Source organism: Equus przewalskii, chromosome 13 (assembly GCF_037783145.1).
Source record: "Equus przewalskii isolate Varuska chromosome 13, EquPr2, whole genome shotgun sequence".
Lineage (NCBI taxonomy): Eukaryota > Metazoa > Chordata > Mammalia > Perissodactyla > Equidae > Equus > Equus przewalskii.
In genome coordinates, this window is record NC_091843.1 from 6,118,319 (window position 1) to 6,136,564 (window position 18,246).

At 49.4% G+C, this 18,246-nt stretch overlaps 1 long non-coding RNA gene across 1 annotated transcript; it reads right to left on the reverse strand.

The window, feature by feature from the left end:
- Nucleotides 1-9,323: 9,323 nt before the first annotated feature.
- On the reverse strand, nt 9,324-16,567 carry LOC139075027 (uncharacterized). Its single transcript, XR_011525040.1, has 3 exons — nt 16,060-16,567; nt 12,519-13,843; nt 9,324-12,438 (listed from the first exon to the last, which is right to left on the reverse strand). It is a non-coding gene; the product is annotated as an uncharacterized lncRNA (long non-coding RNA).
- Between the last annotated feature and the right edge of the window lie 1,679 nt (nt 16,568-18,246).

Below are 18,246 nucleotides of genomic sequence, written 5' to 3' on the forward strand. Positions count from 1 at the left end.
AAGAGAGAGGCAGACAGAGAGATAGAGAGAGGTGGGGATGGCGTGTGTGTTTGTGTGTGAGTGTGGCGTGCATGTGTGTTGGGTCTGTTGAGTGTTCCTCTGGGCATCTAACGGTTGTCTGTTTATCATGTCTGTGTGGCTGTGTCTGAGTGTGTGTCTGTCTGGCTGGCTGTCTGGCTGTCTGCTTGCTTGTGTGTCCCTTTGCTTGGCTCTGCCTCTCTCCCCATGTGTGAATTTCCACTTGTGTGCGAGTGTGCAGGGGTCACCTCTGCAGACACACAGGTGTGAGCTCACCTTCCTCACCGCTTGCTGGGACCCTTCAGATGCTCGTGCCAGGTTTGGAAGAAGCTGTGAAGGGGGATGAGACACCCCCGACATCCAGCGGTGAGGAGGAGAGAGCTGCGGCTTCAGAGTCTGCATCCTAGGCCTTGTCCAGCCGGGCCCAGCACGCAGCCGGCCACAGGGGCCTCCGGGCCAGCGCCTAGCGACCTCCTACTACCTGCCCTGTGCCTTCCTGGTTCTCCAAACCCCCCGCTCTTCTGGCCTCAGATCAGCACTCCAACCATTCTTTCCTGCAGGACTTTGCTGGAACACCTCCTCCCTGAAGCCTCCACTGACCATCAGGAGACAGTTAGCCTCCGTCCCCTGGATCCCCAGAGGTCCTGGACACTCCTCCATTTGAGCACTTCTATCCTTGGATTGTAGGCTGTTTGGTGCTCTCCACGCTCACCTCCAACAGGCCTCGCAGCAACTGGAGCGCAGGGACCGGCTCGTCTGATTTCGTACAGCCAGAGCCGGGCACAGGGCCTGACCAGTGCGGGGTGAACATGCGGCTCCTGTGGGGTTGAGCCCAGCAGGTCTGGGCCGCCCTGTGCTACCCTGGACTGACTCGGTCCGTCTCTTCCATTCCTTGGGCTTCATGTCCCCCGTGGGACAAGGAGATTTGAGAACACAGGAGCAACACATGGCTCACACAGGACCTCAGCAAACGACTCTCATGATTGGACACGCTTCGCTATAACACACGTTCTTTCCTCTCTCTCTTAAAATTACCCCTTAGCAAGGAGGCAGTTGTCTTTCATATTGATCTCTTAGAAAGCGTCTCATTTGACGAGGAACTCTCTCAATTGCTTTATTTTGAACAACAAAGAAATGTTTGGGGAATGTACTTTAGCCTAAAACCACCTCAAACAACATGGGTTTAGAATTCTTAAAGAGATAATCTGACAGAATCTGTAAGAAAAGGAGGCAAGAGACATTTTACACAGATTTAGCAATTCCTCCTCGGGGTATGACCTCAAATTACAAGTGCTGGATGTCATGGCAAATAAGCCTTTTAAAGCTCAGCTTGAAAAAGCAATGCTGAGTGGGGCTTTTGTGCAGAGCACGGACTCACACACACCCAGAGAAAGGATCAAAATCCTGCCTGTGCTCCTGTCATGCAAATGGGATGCAGACCCGTGTTCCCAGCACCAGCCGGCCTCAGGCAGAGAACCAGAAAGCACTAGACCTCAGGGTGGTTAGACCGAAGTGAGGAGAAAGGTCTGGAAAACTGGGCTGGATGTCACAAAATGTGGCTCTGGGATGGAGACACTCGTGGAAGAGCGTGGGGAGTGTTGGAGTCAAGCTGTTTCATGAGACATGGATATGGAGAAAAGCAATGTTTCTAAATGTGTGTTATTCATTCTGAAGAACAGTCATGAAACAGGCCACTCAGTTCCTTCCTACCGTCACGGCGGCTGTGGGATGGCCATGAAACAAGCATTGTTCCAAGCACATTACCTGAATTGTTATTTTCCCCTGTCCTCCTACTTGTAAAGTAGGTATTATAATTTTTTTTTTCACTTTATGCACAAGGAGACTAAGGTTTCAGGACTCGCCCAAAGTCCCATAATGAGGACTTGGAGCCAGGATTAAAATCCAGGACTGACCTCTTCACCAGGGCCTTGCCCCAGATGTTAGAAACACTTTCTACTGTCTGCACAAAATGATCATATCAGAAGGGCAGGAGAGTGTTCTGGCAAGGAACTGTAACTTCATTCCTCAGGTCACTCCTTTCTTGCTGCCCTCTGTGAGTTTTCCTCCTTATTTCGTTAATGGAGAAATGGGTTCTCAAAGCCAAATGAATAGAGAGGCCAGGAATGTAATGTAGAGGAATGAAGGGGCCCGGGGTAAACAATAGGGAGAAGTGAGGGCTGCAGAAAAACAGAGAGCCTTTGCTTATATAAAGGGGGCAGGACTACTGCTCTGGCCCATTGTTGCCAGTAAAACCATGGCCCCACTGTTACCAGATCTTCAAATATTTTCAGAAGCCAGAGAGCCAGATTTTGGGATGAAGTCTTATCTTTAAGAGTTGATCACTAGCTCAGATTAATTTTTCAAAATCCATGTAAAGCAAATAAAACCCACTTGGCTGTTAGCGTTGCCGCTTGGGCCACTATGTTGCAACTTCTGGATGTGAACGCTGCTGCAGCCCGGGGCAGCTGGGACAGTGCTGGCTTTGGTGTGCTAAAACGCAGATTCACATCCCAGCTCTGTCTGTTACTAGCTAGGGAGCTTCCCGGAGCCTCAGTTTTCCTGTGTGTAAAATGGGAGACACTAATAACCTTTACCTTATGGGTTTGCAGAGAAGAGAATGAATGCATTCGAGTGTCTGGCTGACATTACACATCTAACATGCCCAACACTGGACTCTTGTTTCCTAGCCCCTGCGCCTTTGCTGTCCCATTGTTTCCCATATCGGGGCACCATTAGCTTCTTGCTCCTCCCTCTGACAGAAATGCTGTCTTCTTCTAGTCCTGTTGTAACAAAAAAACCTCTGTTTCCAGAACTTTCCATTGGCTGGTTCCCTCTTGTCATTCAGATCTCAGCTCACATATCACCTCCTCAGAAACACCCTCCCTGTCTACCCTATCTAGTGTTGCCATCTGCCTCCCATATCAAGTCACATGACACTGCCACCATGTTGCTTTCTCAATAACCCCACCATGATCTCATGTATTCACTTGTTTAAATTCCCAAGTAGAGCAAGGACCTCACTGGTTGTTGCCTTGGCAGCACCTAGAACAAAGCATGGCACATAGTAGGCACTCTTTGAATGAATGAATAAATGAAGAGAGCTGAAAGAATAGGAGATCCAGTGTGACACAATGGTTCTTAGAAGCTAGGCCTCCAGAGAGGAGAATGGAGAGAGGCTGGGCTACTTAGGGCGTGGGGTTTGTTTGCAATGTTCCTATGAATCAGCAACAGGTCCTGCCCATTCCTTACTCTTTTACCCAGTAAACTGTTATTGCTTGAGAAGTCATTAGGGAGATAGAGATAATGCCTCCTGGAGCACAGATAGAATCAGAAACACAGAATTGCCCTCTAAGCAAGCGGCACAGCTCAGAGAATCGGGCAGGCCAGCCTGAGAAAGGTAGGGAGGCTCATCCAGCTTTTTACCCAATGCGCAGGGCCTCCTGCCAGGGCAGAAGCATCCAGCAAGACTTAACATTGTTCACTTTGACAATTAGTCTCTACCTACAGCAGGTAGAGTTCCATGTCCATTAATGATAAAAATGAGCAAACAACAAACTTCCTTTTAGAATAGATGCCCTTTAGTTAAAAAAAAAAAAAAAAGAGGGATTCATCTTAAAGAAAAATATGAAGTAAATAACTGTGCACATGCTATGTGGATGTGACAATCTGCGCTGGTGATGGAGAATGAATGAGCGAAGTCCAGCAGGTCCTGACCTGGGCAGTTAAACACAGCCGCCTCGGAGCCGCCCTCAAAGACCTCAAAGATGTGGCCCTGGCCCGACTTGTCAACTGTTTCCTTTTACTCCCCTTCATTCAGGAAACTTTGCCCCAAACTTAACTACTCCCTGCTTTGCCTGCCCCCGCCTCTGGGCTCAGTTCACGCTTCTCCCCCTCCTGGCATGCTCTTTTCACGTACCCATGCCTACAAGATGCGCTGGCTTCTCCCACCAACCTCTTCTCATTCGTTGTTTGTGCTTCTATAATAATAACAGGCATCATTTTAGCGCTTTTTGTGGGCCAGACGCTCTAGGTGCACTCATCTTTAAGGCTCCAGCAATTCTGGGAGGTTTGTACTCACTATCCCCATTTTACCAAGGGGTGAGGTGCTCTGGCCAAGATTCCCCTGCTGGAAGGGGCCAGACAGGCTCTCACCCAGAAGACCTGACCCCAGAGCTCAGGGGCTTAACCTCCCCACTGTCCACCTCCCTGGCCACTTTCTACACAGCCTTAGCCTGAGCTGGGTCTGTGCCTTCTGCCCCCAGGGCTCACACCCTCCTCGAGGGCGCATTTATGAATCACTCTCCAGCTTTGGAGAGCTTGGCGCCTACTGGGGGTTCTGCAGACATCAAGTGAACCTTGAGCCAGCTTAAGTTGACATTCTCCTGAGGGGGTTTCAGGCTGGGTAGGGCTGCAACCCTCACCGGGAATCTGGACAGAGCTGTAAGAAGGAGGGCGAGCACAGTCATGACTTCAGGGGAGAAGGCTGGACCTTCCAGATCCTTGTAAAAACAGGAGTCCCATTTGGGGGAGTGTGCCAGAGTAGTGGAACAGACAGCTCGTGGGTTTGGATCCGTTCATTTTCTCACTGTATGACCCTGGGAAAGCTTCTCAATCTCCCTGAGTCTCCGTTTCCTCATCTATACAAGGCTCCTGGGAGCTTAAGGGAAACGAAGGAAATGCATCTGACACTGGGCCTGGCATGTAGTAGGTCCCCCTAACGCCACCATTGGCTTTCTCTGCTTGCATCAGACAGGCCTGTGTGCAAGGACTGTTTGGGTTTCTAACTCTCCCACTGGTAGGATATCCCTGGGCAATTTACTGTTGAAACCTCAGTTTCCTAATCTATGAAATGGGCTGATAATCTATTTCTCCCCAAGGCTTGTTGTGAGGGTTAATGAGATAACCCGGGGCTCTCAGAAACAAACAGCACCTGGCATGTAGAAAATGCAGACTTAACAGGAGCTTCTCTCTGGCCTCATTCCTTAAGCAGATCTGAACAGTCCAATCCCCTCTTACTTCAATGCTCCGTTTCCCTTTCTTGTTTGCAGCCACAGAAACATTTCGAATTCCACAGTAAGTACCGGGTAGGAAGATGCAGAGATAGAAAAGGAAATACATGTACAAAGTTGCATACTCCTGACAGTCATGTTGCCTGAAATACCGAACTTGGGGCAAAGACAGGGAAAATATGAGTAAAATTTAGAACCCATCTGAAGATCTCTTCGAAGTTCATTTTTTTTTTTTTTTTACTTTTCTCTAAATGTTATCAAGGTAAATAGCTGCTCCTAATCTGGAGAAAATCCAGGTTACAGTGAAGAAAGAGAAATGCTCAGCTAAGGTTGGCAGGTAACTAACTCTTCAGCACCCACTGAGGGCTGGCAGACCCAGAGACGAAGGAAGATCATTCTGGTGTCCCCAGACTTAACGGGGATGACGGGCGGGGGGGGAGGGCACCGAGGCCGCTTGGTAGGCGGGAGAGGCAGTGCTGCAGGGACGGAAAGAGGGCAGCTCAGAGCACTTCCAGAAAAGGCAACGGGCAAGGCAATCAATGAGGCGAAATGGGCATTCCTAGTCAGATCTTCAGCGGCTGGCATTGGAAACCATGTGCCGGGGCATCATCCAGGGTTTGTTCTTTGCACGCAAAGCAACAGACATTCACTGGCTAGTTGAATGTCTGCAGAGAAGGAACGTATTGGAAGGATGCTGAGCAGTTCACAAAATGGGTAGGAAGCTAGAATTGGAAAAGGATAGAAACTATGGTTCTCTGAGGTGGGGAAAGCCAGAACTAGTGGACAGCCTCAGTGGCGGCGGGAGGAAACGTGGTCTAACTGTTCCTTTGTTTTTGCTTTCTTTGAGTCACTGGACTTAAGATGCCAAGTCCAGGGAGAGAGAACTTGACTCTCCTAGCCCAGCTCACACGTGCACCCGAGACTACGAGGCCAGCGGCGGGCACTGTGGGTGACAGCCGCATTACGATTATACCTGACGGAGGAGTTGGGGTTCCCAAGTAGAAATGAAAGCCACATGACGAAGGACAATGGCATCCGTGGCATTGTCCACTACAGTGAGTATAGTGTTACAGAGAAAGACGCTCCCATCCCATTCAGTCCTGTGTGCATCTGCATTTAGTCTGTCCCACGCCCTGCGTTAGGTACGAGGAGAAGCGGCGAGTAAGACGGGCCCAGAAGTCATGGAGCCAGGGTTGGGAACAGAGACTCTTTGATGCCAAATTCCCGCCTCTAGCAGTGAGCGGTCTAGAGGGGAGGGAGGCATGAAAGCAGAGATGGCTAGAGGAACAGAGGGACCACTGGGTAGCTTGTGGGGGTGGGAAGAGGGAACAGGTCCTCACTGATGTTCGCTGAAGGAACGGAGGTCAGAACTGCCAGGAAAAGGAGAGCCTTGTTCAGCGCCTGAAACCGCAGGAAGTCGCCCCCTCGTCCCCAAGCCATTTGGATTCCCATTCAAGTCACACTCAAGGCTGGTTTGGCAAAGACATCTCCAGAACCATATCACTAAGCATACACTTTTGGGCCAACACTGGGACAAGTCAGGCACAGGAGGCTGGCCCCAAAGCCCCGACTGAGGAGGTTGATCACAGATAAGGGGTCTCCTATCTCTTTTCCCAGAAGCCATCTGTCAGGAGCCCCTTGGCCTGATGTCCTGGTGGCCAGGCACACAGTAGGCACTCAGTAAAGGTCATGGAAGGGAGAAAGAGACAGGAGGACAGGGGAAGGATAGAAGGAATGCATAAAAAGGGGAGATGGAATTTTTCTTTTTCGTGAGGAAGATTGTTGCTGAGCTAACATCTGTGCCAATCTTCCTCCACTTTGTATGTGGGACCCCGTCACAGCGTGGCTTGATGAGCGGTGTGTAGGTCCACACCTGAGATCTGAACCCGCAAACCCCAGGCTGCTGAGGCGGAGCACGTGAACTTAACCACTACACCACCAGGCAGGCCCTGGGAGATGGAATTTTAAAATGAACAAGTAATGGGAAAGTAGAAAACTGAATAAATAAGTAAATGAATTCTATACGGATAAGGAAAAATGGAAAAATGAATGCTTGAATGTTTAAGAGAAGCCAGACTCTGCCATTTACTAGCTGTGGGATCCTAGGCCAACTACTTAACCTCTCTTGGCCTCGGTTTCCTCATCTGTAAAATGGGGCTGACTTGGGCCCTTCTCCCAGAGGCTCATTGGGAGGATTAAATGGGAGGACGGTTGCAAAGCGCCTGGCTCAGTGAAAGCTCCAGGCAGGTCCGCTAATAGAACGAATGGGCTAAAGGATGGAAGCGAATGCACGAAGAGTGAATGAATGAACAAAGGAAACGAAGAGGAGGGTGAGAGGATGAGAAGACAGCGGGGGGCCTTCATTGGGTCCCCGTCCACCCTTTGGTGGCCAGCGAGGGCCGAGGACCAGACAGTCTGCCTTGCAGACGTGTAATGCTCTCCCTCCTGGCCTGTTTGATTTCAGCAGGAAGATAAGATGCCTGGGCTGCTTTTTCATCTTCTGCATCTCCAGGCCCTCCCCCAGCTCACCGCCCCCTTGGCAATTGGGGCCTTCAAAGTCCCTGCTGGCTCCAGATCTACAGATAATCGTTCACTGTAATCTTACCCAGGAAAGACGCTGATAAAGTCCAGATGGACGGCGAGGTCTTCAAACCCGCTTTCTCTGCCTACATAACCCTGGGGCCTCTCAGGAGACCCCTTTCTCTCAGCCAGAGGGGCAAAGTGGCCAGTGTTCCCACAGCACGTGTGTTGTGGGAATGGATTCTCACTTATTGGGGAGCTCCTTGCTTTCCCGGGGGTGGGGAGGGGAAGGAGTACAAGATTTGGAGTCAGGTCAGCCTGGATCCCAATTCCACCTCTACCCTTAATTAAAATGGTAGCGTGAATCCCCGTTTGCCAGGGTGCTGCGAGTGTTGAGATGCACTGGTTATGAAAAGACCTGGGCCAGGGGCAGGTTCAGGCCATAGTTTGGTCAGACTTCCCCGTGTGGCCCAGGAAGGCTACTCCAGCATCTCAGGCCCAGGATGGAGACCAGCTGGGACCTGCCCTTAGATGGTAGCCGTAGGTCCCTGCCCAGGAGTCAGACAGGCCTGGGTTTGAATTCAGCTGTGTCACTGACCGGCTGTGTGACCACTGGCAGGTTGCCAATCCTCTCTGAGCTTCAGTTTCCTCATCTGTATAGGGTGTGCTAATAATCCCCATCTCACTGGTTGCAAAGGGTGAAATGAAATAGATAAGAAAGTGTGCTGTGATTAGAACAGTATGCAAAAGCAAAATGTTACTCTTCTTGCTGAACTGGGCCCATGCTCCCTCAGAGGGGAGGGGCCATGTTGTTGGACCTGATCAGAGAACACTAGGAAGGTTGGCCCCAGGACCTCATTTAGGAGGGATCCGTGTGGGACTCCCCGATCCCTTTACTCAGGATGCAGTGCTCTGGGCCACACTCACCACCTATCTACCAATCTGATCTCTGAGCGTCAGGGCCTGAGGGGGTCCCCAGGCCAGACTGCCCAGATTGGGGTGTGGCCCAGGAGTGTGCGCATGATGCAGGCGCAGCCTGGCTCTGGACACGCCCTGCAAGGGGGGCAGGGATCAGGAACGGGCTGGGGCCTGAGGGAGAGGCCTCACACTTAGCCTGATCCCCTCCATGACTTATTTTCATAGACCCATTACGTAAATCCATCTAGATTTAAGATCCGACCCTACCTACTTCTAAGAGGATTTAGGGTATTTTAAGATTAAAACTCAGAGCAAAATAGAGATCGTCTGCTGTTCAATCTCATAATGGGAAAAGCGCAATCAAAACTACAAGAGATGCCCTTGCAGCTATCAGATTGGCAGAGAATTGGAAGACTGATAATTCCTCTTGGGCGAGTTTGTGGGGAAACAGGCAAGCTCGCCTCGGTTTGAGGAAGTGAAACCTACTCACCATCTCTTAGGAAAGCCACCGGGTTCTGGCTGTTAAAATTAAAATGTGCTTGTCTTTTGATCCAACGATTCTAGGAATTTCTCCCCATTGCAACCATGAGCAAAGGCATTAATACAAGAAGATTAATGCTAAGATTAAATGTTGAGTAAAATATGGAAACTATCTAAATGTCCATTAATAGGGATCAGGTTGAATAAATGATCTTATAGTTATTCAAAGACAACACAGTCTAGAGCTGAACAGCACGGATAGTACCCGCTTTGTGTTTGCACAAAACAGCCTGGGACTGAGCACGATACCCGCCTTTAGGGAGGGGAACTGGCTGCCTGGGGCTCAGCGGCAAAAGGAAGAGTCACTCATCACTGTAAAACTGTTTGAATGTTTTACTATATGCATGTATGAATTATAAAAATAATTAAATGTCTAAGGATCGAAAGACTCCCCCATCAAAATAACAAGAAAGCATTAATAACCACACCAAAAAAAAAAAGTACGCACAGAGAACCCGTGTGAAATTCACCATAGAACTAGCCCAGCAATTTGCCTACCCGGACCCTCAATAAACATTGAAATAAATAACTAACTTTGAATTAGCACAGGAAGGAAGCAGAGCAAGTGCTTTCTGGTACATGAGCTGAATAGGTTTATGATACCTGTGTAACATACTTTGCTGTCAGCTTGCTGATGCAAAGACGAAACGGCAAACAGGTTGCACTACATAGCTTGCATTTTCTGCCGTCAGAAAGCCCTGACAGCAGTGTAAAGAGATAACATTTATCTGAACCAACAAGCAATTAGCAGTTTCCACTGGCTCTCTGGGACCCTCTCGAGAACCTGCACTCCTTGGTCTAGCACATATGTCTGCTCCACTCCAGGGGGAACGTGGCCCTGTGCCTATGAGCCTTACTGCCGCCTCTGGCTGACTTTGACAGAGGTGCTCTGTTGCCAACTTTCAGGGCGGAGAAAGGAGCTACTTGGTGGCGGGATGGGCGCTGGAATAAGAGACCAGGGCTTGAATCCATCCCGGAAAAATCTGCCTCTAGGAACTCAGTGGTTTTTTTTTTCGTTTGTCTTTTTTTTTTGTTTCAAGGAGCTCAGTGGTTTTGAACAAGTGACATAACATTGCTGAGCCTCAATCAACTCATCTGTGAAATGGAGCTAATGACAGCAAACGGGATAAGGCACCTGGATGTGATCTCTGAACTTCAATGGCCTTAAAATGCTCAATAAGAGGCTCAGGCTCTCCTTGCTGGTGCTAGGGTAGGACATTCTCACTCCACTTCAGGTCTGGGGAGTGCCAACCAGAGTAAACCATCCTGGGCCAATCACGTTCTAAAACAGAGCAACACATTCTGAAAGGACAGAGAATGTATGCTGAGTGGCAGCACGCTCTGACGTGTGTGTCCTCCTCTGAGCCTGAGGTCCCTCATCAGCAAAACAGGCAAAATAACCTTTGTGTAGTATGGTCAGGAATAACAGAAAGCCTATGCAAGGGTCCCAGCACATAGTAGGTACTTTGTAAGCATTCATAAGCCTTAGTTTCTCTCCTTTCCTCTTATGAATGAATGAATTATTTCTGGGCCAGTGACACTTATCTTCATGTCTCACTCAATATAATAAATTTCCAGTGCAGTTACGCTGACTATCCTGCCTCTAGATTAATGGAGAATGATCAGCTCGGAAGGCACAGAAGAGTGCATTCTGCCTGCAAACAGTTGGCCTGACCTGATTATATGCAGGAGCTATAAAGTACCGTAGAGTACTGACATTATTGTCCAGTTCCTGCCCACAAAATATCCCATAAAAACGTAGCCAGGTTAATCTATATCTCACTGATGGAACTGAGGATTTTCCATTCAAATGTTGCTATGGGTCCCATGCTGTTTTGCCCTGGGAGAGTCCTATTGTATTAAGATGCATTTGGCTGCAAGTAACAGCAAACCTAACTCAAGGTTTAACAGATACAGAGTGGGCTTTGGAGATGGTGCATTCAGCAGCCAAATGATGACATCAGAGATCTATGTTCTTTTCACCTTCCATCTTTCCATCCTTAGAGCTAGCTTCACCCTCAGGCTGGCATCAAGATGGTTGCTGCAGATTGAAGGTTTCAACTAAACGCCAAAGCATCCTGAGGAATTAAAGAGAGACCATCACCCTCCCTAGTTCCATTTTAGGAGTAAGGAAATTTTCTGCAGAAATTGCTCAGTAGACTTCTCACATCGTTGTAGCCAGAGTTGGGTCACATGCTCTCTCCCAAACCAGTCATGGCAAAGGGTTGTCTTTGGACTGATCAGACTCACCCCTGGAGTTCAGGGCTGGGATAGCTGCTGGGGAATAACCAATGATGTCTCGTACATTGTCGTGTGCAGACAGACCTGAAGGTGCCTTGCTGTGATCCCTTCCTCCCCTACATCTTTGCGTAATCTCCTCTGCTTGAGTGTGGGCAGGACCTGTGGCTTCTTTCTAACCAATAGAATGACAAAAGTGATGGAGCATCACTCCTGTGATCCCACCACACTATGTAAGATTCCATCTTGCTAGCTGACTCGCTCTAGAGGTGCTCCTTGCTGGTTTGATGAGCTAAACAGCCATGTGGGAAAGCCCACGTGGCCAGGAACCACAGGGGCCCTCTAGGAGCTGAGGGCAGCTCTCAGCCAACAGCCAACAGCCAGCAAGAGGCTGAGGCCCTCAGCCTTCCAATCATAAGGAAATAAATCCTGCCAACAACCCAAGTGAGTTTGGAAGCAGATTCTTCCCCAGCAAGCCTGCAAATGAGAACACAGCCCAGCCAACCCTTTAACTGCAGCTTTGCGAGACCCTCAGCAGAGGACTTAGCTAAAACACACGTCTGTGCTGTTTTAGGCTGCTAAATTTGTGCTAATTTGTTATGCAGCAATAGAAGACTAATATGGTCAATATTTTCCTTGTTTTAACGAGATGGAAAAGAATTGATTTTCTTAATAATTTGTGCCAATTAGGGAGAGAATAGCTTTGCCTGGAGAAATATGTTTAAAAGAGTTTGGGAAGAAGGAGACTTTCCCAAGGAGCTAGGTGGCATCAGGTGCCAAGTCCTCAGAGGCTGTGAGAAGCTGCTCTGTAACGAATGTGGAGAAGAATTTGCTCTTCCAGGGCACTTTGGGAGCCGAGAGGGTGCAGGGGGAGAGCGCCCGGGGGCAGGGGTCCTGGAGAAGCAAAGCTCCCTTAACCCCGTTGTCTCCTCTGTAGGGGTGGGGTGGGGTGGAGAAGATTGTGAGGGGTGCCATAACAAAGCTCCACAACTGAGTGGCTTAGGCAACAAAAGGCGTCGTCTCACAGCTCTGCAGGCTGGAAGTCTGAGGTCAAGGTGTCAGCGGCATCGGTTCTTTGTGAGGTTCTTCTGGTGGTTTGCTGGCCATCTTTGACATTCCTGGACTTATAGAAGCATCACTCCAATCTCTGCCTCCCCACGTGGCATCCTCCGTGTGTGTGTCTGTCTCCAGACTCCTGTTTTAGTAAGAACATCGGTCATATTGGATTATCAGATTGGAGTAGTCGTCCCCTCTATTCCAGGATGGCCCACTTACCTTTGTAAGTCCCTATTCCCAAATACGGTCACCTCCTAAGATACGGAGGAGTAGGATATCAGCATACACACTTGTGGGGGATGCAAATTGTGGGGGTGAGTAGAAATCTGGGCTAGAACTAGATTTTCATCAGCTGTGGGATTGCAGCGTACAAGGTAATTTTAGCTTCATCTGAAGAGCTTGGTAGGCCCCCAACTGACATACTGTGTGAAGAAATTCCCCGGGGTCTACCCACAATCACTCAGGCATGATGTGCTGTATTCATAGAAGAGGTCGCTTCTTCCAAAACACTCTGCAGGATGCCCATCACTCACTTTCTCAAGAACAGTATCTCCAGTTATTTCACGGCCTTGTAGTGCCATGATTTTGCTGTGACTTCTGGCTCTCCTATCCAGTGGCAAGGAGCAAGGCATTCGGATTTTGCTCCTTTTGGTGGGGAAAGAATCTTACAGGTTAGGCCAGGGCTGAACACCCCAACTTCCCCAGAGAGACAGCTAGATGCTGTGACACATCTTGGGTGTCACTGTCAAAGGCTTTCTTCTCAGAGATGAGGAGCCTGCTGGCTTTTCCCATTCTTTTCCTATCTGGAAATCCACCCACGCAGCCTACAGGTCTAACTGACTGCAACTGACAGTTTCCATGTTCTTTTCAGAAGCAGTCTTGTTAAGGTCCTCTAATTGACTTATTTTCTTTGGTGACAACACAGGCTAAAAAGTGGCATTTCAGTGGGAGGGTGAGGCAGGGCTTATTAAAATGATCAACAATTTAATTCAGAGCATATACTCATTAGAGAGAGGCAGTGTCCTTGGAGGTAGAAATGCAAATGATGGAAAATACACTCAGCCTTGCCTCTATGAAAGGCAGATCTGCAGAGATGGATTGATTTCTTCCTCCTTGCCTCCCTCCCTTCTTTCCACTTAGTGTCTACCAGGCACAGGACTCACAGAATGTTTGAACTAGAATCGTCTTAAAGACTATCTGACAAGATTTCCAGATAGGGAAACTGAGGCTCAGAGATTTGGGTGAAGCAACTCACGCAAAGAAACACAGTTTTGAGAATAACAAAACTGAATCCATTCCAGGCCTTGGTTACTCCACGACTGTCAGAGTCATCCTGCGTGGCTGTTGCTGTGAACGAGCTGTGAAAGCTGTTCTCTGCTCCTCTCCTCGCTGTCCCCCCAAATGATGATATGCTCAGTAGATTGGCTGCTGGCTCAGCTTTCGAAGACTCTACCTTTGTTTGTCTATTTGTTGTTTGTTTACCTTATTGGAATCAAGAGGCTTTTTTAAGGGGCAACAGCTTTTGTGGTCCACATGGTGCAGACCTAGAATAAAGGCAGAGAAAGGGCCAGTGGCAAGCGAATTCATTACAACCCTACCACCCGACGTGCACCAATCCCCGACCCCCACCCCAGCCCCGGCCAACAACCAAAGAAAGAAACAGCAGCAGCAGTAACAAAACCCTTGAGTTTGGTGGCAAAAGCTGATGGATCTCAGTTTCTGATTTCAGATTCTCTGGACAAGTGGTCCAACCTCTGTGAATCTGGACAGAAGTCGCTCAAAGCCACCCACAGGCCAGCGAGAGGGCTCAGCTACTATGATCATATTACAAATTATTTTGCCAAAACTTCATGTCACATGCCACTGAGCAGTAATCCCCAGAGCCGTGAGTCCCTGGCATGCTACGGAAGCCAGGCTTAGTGGAGGTGGTTCTGGATGCCAGTGTATTCTAGGCACTTGGTCCTGAACTTCAGTTGCACAGATTTATCTATTACACGTCAGTGCAAACGTGGCTCCCCTCTCCTGGTTTGCTTTCAATTACAATTTCCTTCTTGGTCTCAGCTGGAAAGGGAAGATATTAGCAGCTGTGTTCTTACGCAATAACTTTGGAGTCAGTCCCAGGTGTGAATTCCAGCTCCGCCCCGAGCTGCGTGATTGAACACACATTTCTCCATCTCCTTGCGCTTCAGTTTTCCCACCTGTTAAATGGTGGTAATAATAGTACCCAACTCTTGGTGGTATTGTGCGGATGAAATGCAATGATGGATGGAAAGGGCTTACCACACTCCCTGGAAGATGGGGGCAGCCCATAAATGCTTCCCTTCCTCGAGGCCCCAGCGAGTGCGTTGGATTCGAGGTCTCACAGCTGCAAACCGCCATGGAGCATCTTTCCCACCGATGCTTCAAAGCCTTTAATGTGGTGAAGAGGTCCCCCTGGGGAGTTTGCTAAAAATGCAGATTTCCGGATTCCACCCCCAGACAGTCTGATTTAGCAGATTTGGGTCTGGACGCAGGCATTTCTGCATCTTAACCAGCATCCTCACGTGACTCTGTTAGCAGGCGTCCATAAAACGCACTTCGAGAAACCTCTGCGTGCTTTTCATCTGTGACTGTTAGGAGGGAAGCGGCCACGCCACGTCTACCTGTTTCACCTTTGTCTTTCTAGGGCAGTCTGTGGTACACGGTAAGGGCTCCTGCAACACATCTCTTGAGATAAAATGAAACTATCTAGTCTAGGGGCCCCAGACTCAAATGGTTCCTTGGCATAAAAACCCCAGGCTGGGGTGGGGCTGTCAATTGGAACTTAAATTTCTTGCAAGGGCAGCAGCTCCCCCGCTACTATTCATCTCGTGCCCAATGTTCGCCATCTTGGATAGCACGCCCTGCACTGCCACGTTTTCCGTTCTTTGCAAAGAATCCAAAAATGTAGAAATTAGCATCAAATCTCCTAATTTTTAAAAGTTGGAAATAATTTACAACTTTTCTTTTTTCTTTACACCCATGTGGACAAAACAAAACAAGTCTGCGGGCCTGAGGTGGCCCGTGGGCTGCCATTGATCATCTCGGGGTCGATCCCACCTTCTCATTTGACAGATCAAGAAACTGGGGACAAGAGAGAGGAGGGGAGTTGCCAAAGGCTATGCACCTGGGGGCTCTCCGAGTGATCAGCACCCTTCGCAAGGTGCGGGGACACAGGGCAATGCCCTGGAAGCATCCACAGGCTTCCTCCCAGGCAGGTCTCCAGGCTGTCTGAGCTGAGCTCCCTGCTCCGGCTCCACCGCCGGCTGGGAGGCCGGGAGAAGGCCTCTGAGCCAGGGCAAAGTCTGCAGCTGAGCTTACTCATCGCTCCACTGCCACCTTCGCTTTTGATGTCTTGATGTTCCAGTTCTGGCACCCTCTGAGGCAACGGCACCGGCTGCCTGCCCCAGCAGCCTCCTCAAACCAGAACAGCTCTTGGCAGGGCTTTCCGGGGACTTCAAAGGTGGAAAATTGCCCTGGGATAGCTTCTCGAAGGCGCCGTCCCAGTGTGAACAGCGAGAGGGAAGAACAGAGATCAAAGTGAGGCCAACCTTTGGTTACAGGGAAAATGAGGGGCAGGGCCTGCTCTCTGCTGAGCAGAGGGCGTGAGCCTGGGCCTGAGGGCTGTCCAGAGTTCATGCGGTCAGAGTCAGGGTTGTCTTACTCTTCTCACCTGCCCCCCTCCCGGGATACCCAGGAACCCCTGGTCTTATTGGCAGGGACTATGCCGAGTGTTTCTTACCGTGTCTCCTGAGCCCGTGACCTTCTTTTGGTTTTCTTGGGCCTCGTCTGGCACAGCCCTGTGTCTGAGGAGGAGGAACCACCGGGCTCGACCTGCTGGGAGCCTGCGATTGCGTGAGCGCAGGGCAGCCAGCCAAACGCTGATAAATCTCTTCCTCTTGGGAAGTGCCAGGCAGCGCCCCAAAAGGGCAAATGATCTGTGGGCCGATCTGCTAATGATTTATTGCTGACTCCTTAGGCCCGGCACCCGTGGCACCAGCTGCAGCCAGGGCTGTCTGGAGAACCCTCCCAGAAGGGCATCGGAGCCGAGGTAGGAAATCAGGCTCCTGGCTGCCAGCCGCTGCTGCCGCCCACCTGCCCTCACCACCCAGAAAGGGCTGCTTTTGTCTGTTTTGTTTTTCGAAGCGGCTGCAGTGGTCTGGGGAAGGCATGGGGAATGGGCCAGGATGGGGAAGCCTGCTGAGCGACATGTTGGCCCTCAGCGCTGGGCCTGTGCGGTGCTGTCGAATGATGTGGAGCTCAGCACTGGGCGTCTAGACTGAGGGGAGGAGCCCTGCTCTGCTCCTGCTCACCGACTGACTGCTCACCACCAGCTGAGCATCATTAATGAATTAATTATTTACAAAAGTAATCCACGCCCATAGTAAAAATTCCAAACCAGCTTAAAGTGAGAAGTACATCTCTCCTCGTTTCCAGTCTCATCCCCGAGAAATAAACACGGCCAAAAATTTCCTGTTTTAGAAAATGTGCATTTTTAAAGTGAGTGCTTACTAGGTACGCTCTTCTTCAGCTTCATTTCTCTCTGACATAGCTTTCTGTCACAAGGAGCTGCACGTTTTTAAGCAGCTGCATGGTCCTGTGTTGTGTGGATGTGCTGTGATTGTTGGTTAATCAGCTCTCTGTGCGTGATGTTTTACACTGCTTCTAAAAGTTTTCACTTCTATAACGTGACAGTGGACATTTGTACACTATACGGTGGCTTTCTTGTTTGAGTATTTCTCTGAATGTCTTTTTTTTTTTTTTTAAAGATTGGCATCTGAGCTAACATCTGTTGCCAGTCTTTTTTTTTGTTTTCTTCTTCTTCTTCTCCCCAAAGCCCCCCAGGACATAGATGTATGTTTTAGTTGTGAGTGCCTCTGGTTGTGCTGTGTGGGACACCGCCACAGCATGGCCTGATGAGTGGTGCCATGTTCGTGCCCAGGATCCAAACCGGTGAGACCCTGGGCCGCCGAAGCGGAGTGTGTGAACTTAACCACTTGGCCATGGGGCCAGCCCCTCTCTGGATGTCTTTTAAAACTTATACTGAGCATATGCAAAAAATTTTTCTCCAAAACACTGAGGGAGGGATGATGGCACCCATTTTACACATGAGGAAAATAAAGCACAAATGAGTAAAATGACTTGTCTGGGTCCCTTTCCCGGCATTTAGAACAGTCATTCACTCTTCAGGTGTTTACTGACTGACTACTCTCCTTTCCAGGCACAGTGCCAGACTCTGGATGGCAGGTGAAGTCCCGCCCTCCTGGTGCACATGGTCTAGCGGGGGAGAGTGTACACATACAGACTGTGCTAAATGCTTTGAAGGAAAAACCGTGGTGTTAGAAAAGAGAATGGCAAATGGACTGAATACTGATTGTGCTGTTAGAGAAGGCCGCATTCGAGCTGAGGTGGTGTCATAGATGAAATGTTTGTTTCTCCCTCAATATTCATATGTTGAAACCTAACGCCCAATGTGATGGTGGTTGGAAATGGGGCCTCTGGAGGTGATTAGGGATTAGTACCTTTGTAAAAGAAACCCTAGAGAGTTTCCTTGCCCCTTCCACCATGTGAGGATGCAATATGAAGATGGCCCTCTTTGTGACAGGAAGTGGGCCCACTCTAGACAGCCAATCAGCCAGCATCTTGGTCCTGGCCTTCCAACCTCCAGAACTATGAGAAATAAATTTCAGTTGTTCGTGAGCCATCCAATCTATAACAGCCCAAATGGACTAAGACAGGTGTGAAGGGGGAGCAGGAGTTAGCAAGGTAAGAATGTGAGAGTGAGAAGTTTCCAGATGGAGACAGAAGCATATGCAAAGGCCCAGAGCAGGAAAGGTTCCTCTTGCAGTGTTGAAGGACTGTTGAAGATCAGGGTGGCTGGTGAGGGTGAGCCTGAGGGGGCGTGGAGGAGAGGCGGTCAGTGAGGTCA